Here is a 7,556-nt window from a genome sequence, read left to right on the forward strand (position 1 = left end):
ATGGGGGGGGGGGTGGATCCAAAATGACTATTACATGCAGTGGTGGTAAAGATTTGCGTTATTAGAAATAATACTTTGTTATACATGTTTAACCAATTACATATTCAAATCGCTGCCTTTTATATAATCCTATAATATAATATTTTTTTCTTAATTTTCAATAATTTACAAATCATAGGGGCGTTCACCCACCTGCCCCCCCCCTCCCCCGCCATGTAGCAATGCGTTTTTTTGAGATACATTCATGTCATCCCAACATGTTGCGCTAAGCCTGTCAAACCAAGACTAGACGCAAATTCGGAGAGCTATCGATTTCGATACGTTATCTGGCGCCTGTTTTAAGCATTTCAGATCACCCCCTTGTCATCAGCGAAAAAAGTCCGACGAAAAGGGTATTTGTCATAAAATACTCGTATTTCATTAAATTTCCGAGCCAAGAAGGAATCGATAAAATCAGTTGAGTAGTACAGTACAGATACATTTCACTTTTTTCTCCACTTTGTCAAGTTTTTTTTGACAGCTCGGATTGGCAAGGGAAAGAGAAAGAAAGAGAAAGTGGAGCCAAAATATTCGCGATGGACATGTTGGGGGTCCCTTTTCCCTCCTTTTTGGCCTTTCGACCTATTTCTGGGTGCCTGTATACGTTAGTCATTTTTTTAAGAAGACTTTTTGGAGAAAAATACAAAGCAGGAAGCCTTCCAGGTTATAACCACCTCTCTCTTTGAAACAAATATTCAACTTTTCGACCTTTAAGAATTGAATCACCCAAAAGGTTTAGAATTGCACCTACAAAGGTATACAATATACAATCACTTAAACTGTTAAGCTGAATTTTTTTTCAGTCAGTTGCGTAATGAGCTATAAATTCTAAGGGGACAGGACATGTCGAATATGGCCGAAGTTTCTAAAAGTCATGAGCAAGCGGAAATTTGGCCTTGATGTGAAACAATTAGGCATGCAACTCGAGAAATGAAACCTATTTCACCCTTTCCCCTTTTCTTTTCTTTCTTTTTCTCCATCCTGTTTTCTTGGTCAGGGGACTCTTGTTTCTGTCAAGTGCCTCCTAGCCCCCCTCCAATCTAAACACCTTACAATTGGATGTGGCAAATTGATGATTCTTGTATCAAAGACATGGAAAAAATTGTGAACGAATTTATTACTACATTATCCAATTAAATTTGTAGGAATCGGGGCTTGGAGCAACGTTATCCGAATTAATAAAAAAAAATAACAATCCTATTTTCAGTAATATTTCAAGCAGAAACTCGGTCGCTTCGCAAGAACACATGAAATATTCTGGCTTCCTATACGTAGGGCTACGAGTTTGCACAAATATTTCTTGCCACATTATACAGTCTTTTATCTTCTTGGTCACAAATCATTGCAGGCAAAAATTACTGCTGTCCTTTCTGCTGATGATTCTACAATTTTGTTTTGCGAATCCGATCGTGTTTTAAATGTACTTCAGGGAGTAATGATAAGAGCCATTTTATTTTAATAAACCGGTGAGCAATGAACCATATATCATCCGGACTTAGATCGGGAATATATTTCCTCTGCCATATGAGTTCACACAAAGTACAACCGCGATTAAACTTTGCCCCTCTTTCCTCTACTACTCACATTAATTCCTGGGGCACTGGTGCATGTCTCAAAATGAGAAGCTTGTTTCTCTGGAGGAAACGCATTTTGGTGCCGACGGAAATGTAACGTATCGTCAGGGATAGTTTTGATATTGCTTTACCTAGTTGCATGTAGAAGGCATGGCCATCTTTTTTACAGGGCGAGTCGAAACAAAATATGATGTGACGTCATCGTTTGATAGTTCGTACTTATCCACAGGAAGGGTCAATAAACTTTGCTTGTAACTTTATCGGGAGGGGGTGGGTGTAAAAAAGGTAAATTGTTGAAAAGGCAGATTAGGGATTCTCCCTCTGTCTCGAACACCACCCTACGTTGTGCAAGCCAGGCGGTCTTCCCGCGGGATACTCTCAGGGATGACCACATGATCAACCTTTATTAGAAGAATGTTAGAATAAAAAGTAGTAGAATTTGATGCTCATATTGAGACATGTAATATCTTAATGTGTAATGCTGGAAATCATCGTACGAATACATATGCTCAAATCTGTGACTATGTTATCCTTATTAGAATAAAAGTGATATTAATATCCTGTCGTCATGACGTCACAACATTCGGATGATTGGCATCGATTTGAAACTAATTTGGCCTTTAATCCCTAATCTACTACTAATACTGCTACCACTTATTTGGCCTTTAATCTAAAAATCTACTACAATGGGCGGAAATCTGTACCCAAAGGTTAGGGGGGACCAGGGGCTGGAAAATTTGACAAGCCAAAAAAAAAATGTCATGACCCAAAATGTAAGGTCATTCAGTCCTAAATACATGTATTTTTTCAATTGTAAATGATGCATTTTCTCCATCATAATAGACGAAAAATAGTAGGGGGACATTTTACATTGTGTCCCTCCTACTATTTTTGGTATGGGGCACGCGTCCCCCTGCCCCCTTGGATTTCCGCCCATGTCTACTACTACTACTACTACTACTACCAATATTCCACTAATACTGTGAAGTTTGGGTGTAAAACGGTAAAGCGCATCGATGGAAGACTAATGGGGTGTTGCAAGAAACTTGCGATTGAACGCAAATCGAACGCAACTCCAAAAATTGAGCGTAAGTCCTCCGATTAAACGCAAATCTGCAATTGAACGCAAGTTACGTTCAATCCTGTTGCAAGAAGAAGTTGCGTTTGATCAATTGAACGTAGATCAAGCGCAAGCTTTGCGATTGATTGCAAATCGAACGTAACTTATGTGAGATTTTGGAGGACGCGCAAAATTTGCGTTCGATTTACGTTCAATTGATTGTCCATAGGCTTGTGTACTAAAAATTCTGCAAAAAATTTTTTTTTTTGTATTTTGTTTTGAAAACTTGTGTAAATTATGCCATTTTCAATTTTCCATGGGTTTTTTTCAAGAAAAACTTGAAATAATGTTATTTTCAATCTTTATAGGCCTCTTCAGCAATTATGCCATTATTTTCACACAATTTCAGTACATTCTCTCCGAATATCATTTTAAAGTGTGTCAATCACCAAAAATATTCTGCTCTTGTTATCAGAGGTCATGGAATATTCAAATTGTGATTTCTGAAATAATTTGTATGAAGAAATGTTGAAGAAATAACTCTCCATAGGCACAAAAGCCACTCTTTATTAAAACACTTCATGCACTGGCAAATGCTTATAAATATATCTGAGGGTTTGCAGTAAATACAACTCAGAATTTATTTTGCAAGAGCACTAAATTGCTTAAATGCTTTCATTCATACATATCATAATGAATAACATGCCCAATTAAGTCATTTTAGTTTGATTTTCAAATAAAACATACATTTCAGGAGATTGCTACACTTCAAAATCTGAAGCTCTCTTTAATCATAAGATTGCATCGTAGATATATATCACACTTGCATACAGGGATGAGGTCGAGGCTGATTCTTCCGAGTCATGAGGCAGCTTGAGAGAACTTCCCATAGATTCTGTACAGTGACTCGGACCAAGGCCAGCAAAATGTTGCCTCGAGGTCAGCATTGACTACATCCCTGCTTGGACTTGAAAAGATCCATTGATCTGTGCACAAAAAAAGAACACTGCTCAAGACATTCATTATTGATGGACCTTTTATTTTTATTTTTCAATGTTTCTTGCTCCCGAGGAATTACTTCTGAGATTCAGTTATATGAAATAAAATTTCATATCATCTACATCAAGTGTTTCACCACAGAATGTCTTGTTTGAAATTGACGTATCATGCAGAAGACCACAGTCCTTAAGGTTGGCATGAAGAATCCATAGAAGTCCAGTCAGGAAAGCCACAAGCGTCTCTGCTTGAAGGAACAAATCTGGTTTCCAGAAGCAGTCTAATTTGAGATGAATTTGGAGAGCTTCATGGAGTGAAGATTTTAAACAAGCAACGCCCTCATTCTGAAGTCCACTCTAAATGATCTTACTACAGACAGGAGCAGCTCTGAATTCAGTTCTGATAATCAACCTGTCCATAAAAAAATAATAATATAGGAAATAATGCAAGCCCATAACTATACATACATGTAGCTTGGGTTAGTTCAAATTTTGTCCTTTCAGTACAAAAACGCCCTTAGCAAAACATTTTTGTGCACCCATTGGTGCAGAAATGCCCCTATGCCTGCTGGTAAGGGCGTTGTTTGCACCGACATGATGATATGATAGAGGGAAAGTGGCTTACTCCTGAGACCATAGTAATTGGCAATTTGCCATGATGTAATCTAAAAAAGTGTGAACTGATTGTTTTTCCCCAAATAAATGAATCATGGAAATTAAAATATGCAATAAATTAAATCAATGAAAGCAAAATACACACTTTCATACAGTACACCTTGGATGAGCACAACAACCGCCCCCTCCCCTCCCCCCCCCCCATCAATGGGATGTCTTCATTGCTGAGAAGTCCAGTCAAGATAGAGATTTGTGTTTGCCTTTTTTTCATTTTGCATTATCCTTTGGTCAATGTGTACAGATTTCACCCCCATCCGCATTACAATCATGGTGAATTATTAATAATAATACAGTTTACATGTAACCTACCATTCAAGAGTTGATAAAATGAATCAATCAGCTGGTTGCAAGAACACACATGGTAGCAGACACAGTTATGGTGGTTCGGTTTATTCCAGACTTCCTTGTCATAACTGTAGTAAGCAATTAAAAGCAAAAAGCAAAGAGATAAAACATGTTCATGAAATTAATATACAAGTTAAGCTCAGTTGCCAGTGTGTTAATCATTATAGTAGTCCCAGGGTGTTTTGATTAAAGTCACTTCTGTCCTGGGGAGGGGTACTATGGTTCCTCAGCTATGGGCGGCGCAATAAAAAAATTATGAATCATACCTTTTGCTTTAATTTACTAAAAAAAGCTTGTAATAGAATGCTAAACTTTGGTGTACATATTCCTTTCTAGAGCATTCCTAACAACTTTACTTTAAAAAATCTGGTATAAAAAAAAATCCTTTCATGTTTTTTTTAAAATATTTTTTCTTAACTTCTTAAATGTATTTTTTTTTTGTTATTTTCAAGACAAAGTTCATCAGTGACATTAAATTACTATTGTCAATAAAAAAAAATACCCAATTAACTTTTTACATGTAATCATGTTTTTGTCTGACATGTACTTAAACAAACACAATGTTGCAAAATTTCCTGACCCTGTACCTGGGAATTGCAAATTTGGTCTCAAAAGTTGCGCGAGACTTGAAAGTAAAACGCCAGTCAGTGGTGCGGTAATAAAATTTTGAGTGGCAGATTTATTCTGAAAAATGTGAAGGGGGACCATATGCCCCCCCCCCCCGAGTATTGTGCTTGATGTAAAAGGATGTAAAAAAAAAAATCATGATTATGCATTCAATATTAATAAAATGATAACCATGCACCATATGAGACACCCTTTTACTGTAAGCACCTGGAAAGCATTGTAATCATCCATTAAACAATTTAAAGTGAAAAAAAATATGTCATCTATATAGCACCTCATGTGCTTGCATAAAAATCAAGTTAAGACTAGAGTCAGTTAAATAGTAGCCCGGGGGGGGGGGGACTCACAAAATAATGCATATGGGGATGTGCCGCTGGAATGGGTCGCCTTTTTGGAAGAAATCCCTAAACATGGGGTATGATTTTATGCTGGAAAATCCCTAAACATGGCCCAATTTTTAGATACTGGCCTTAAACATGGGTCCATATTCTACTCTTGTCTTTGGTGCAAATACAAAATTACCTTACATTTTGGGCGATAACTTTTTTCTTTTTTTTTTGCTTGTCAAGTTTTCCAGGCGAAAATGTGCCCCCCCCCCCCCTTGTGGAAATCCTGGATCCGCCCCTGTAATGAATCCCTAATAATGGGTACCTTTTTAGCCGAAATGACCTGTAAATATGGGTACGGGTTTCAAACCTTCAGCCGCACACCTTTGTCCAAACCAAATCTAAGTACCTTCCCCCCGGCATAGTAGACCTACATATTGAATCTAAAAAATAGATTTATTTAGGCTTACATGTAGGCCCTATATCTTTTTATATTTATATGTGATGGATATTAAAAATGTGACTCATACGGCACATCATTACAAATCAACGACACAAATAGACTGTCCTTGCAAAGAACCTCTTGTGCAATCTGCCCGTAATAAATTTTAAAAAGAGCCCCGGGCGGGCAACTCCCTGTTCAATGTTAAAACTTCCCAAAGAATGTGGCAGATGTGGCCAATAGGTTTAATAGCCCAATAACATCTTTAAAAATAATTAATAATATAGGCCTACATGTAGACCCCCTATACCTTTGTTGTTTTTTTTGGCCTGGCGAAAAATGTGGAGAACCCCCCCCCCCTCCAAAAAATTAAAAATAAAGGAATAAATAAATAAAATAATGTTAAATAAATCTAAACAATTCCTCCAAAGTCAAGAGCAAAATTTTCATTCTATCCCAGGCCAGGCAAAGGAAAGTCATAAAAAGGGAGGTTAGACAGACTCTTAAAAAAGAGAGACTAATGGAGAGGATCTAATAATGGAAGTCTTTGATTTAAAGCCTAACGTTAGATTAAAAATCCTTTAAGTTAAAAACAAAAAATTGCTTTCTGTCGAGTGTTTCTCAAAAGTTGTGGCCATTCGACTGCATTGAATCCATTTACTGGATGGTTATTAGCCGTTGAAACTTATATAACTTAAAAATCATTTCAAATATGAACAATAATAATCTTTTAAGGTCATTTTCGATGTTTCATACATAATTAGAGCCTACAAATTTACTTGCTTCAGGGTGATTTTTAACAGCACTGCACCGGGAATGTCCTGCCGTGTTGTTGGTACAACAGTGCATTACCGACACAAAAAGTCAAGTGTGGGACTGGGTTTAAACTGTGTGGTAAAAAAAAATTTGAAGGTGAAATTTCGACTGGCGATAAAGATACATTTCACATTTTACAAAATAATTTTTTCCCTGGCATAGGTCTAAAACATATAAATTCTCTGAAAACATACATAATGGAGAAAGAAAGCAGTGAAAAATGAATATTTTCTACTTACTCTCTTCCACAATCACGATTATTGCAAGGATTATTTTGCTTCATCAGCTAGTCTTGTGCTGCAGACCCTGTTTACAGCTGCAAATCGTCTGCAAATCAGCTGCAACTTGCGTTCAATCGCAAGCCTTTTTCTTGCAACGCAAATTGGCGATTGATTGCTAGTTGCAGTCGATCGGGATCGGCTGCAAAGTTGCAGTCGATTTGCAATCAATTGCAACGTAACTTTCTTGCAACACCCCATAAGAGCTGGCAAGTGGAGTAATTATATCAGTTTATGCGTGACACAATTTGATAAGGTTTGCAACATGGTCTCTAACCGTGTTAACCTTGGAGTTAATGAAAAAAATTACTAAGCTGTAAGCTGTGAAAAAGATATGATATGCTTATGGTCTCCCTTTCTCTCTCTCTCTCTCTCATTA

General features: G+C 37.1%; 1 long non-coding RNA gene across 1 annotated transcript; it reads right to left on the bottom strand.

Annotated features, from left to right (window-relative positions):
• Window positions 1-3,695: 3,695 nt before the first annotated feature.
• LOC135157514 (uncharacterized) lies at window positions 3,696-7,227 on the bottom strand. The gene is made up of 3 exons (XR_010296513.1): window positions 7,139-7,227; window positions 4,653-4,756; window positions 3,696-4,080 (listed from the first exon to the last, which is right to left on the bottom strand). It is a non-coding gene; the product is annotated as an uncharacterized LOC135157514 (long non-coding RNA).
• Between the last annotated feature and the right edge of the window lie 329 nt (window positions 7,228-7,556).

Source organism: Lytechinus pictus, chromosome 18, assembly GCF_037042905.1.
Source record: "Lytechinus pictus isolate F3 Inbred chromosome 18, Lp3.0, whole genome shotgun sequence".
Taxonomy (NCBI): domain Eukaryota; kingdom Metazoa; phylum Echinodermata; class Echinoidea; order Temnopleuroida; family Toxopneustidae; genus Lytechinus; species Lytechinus pictus.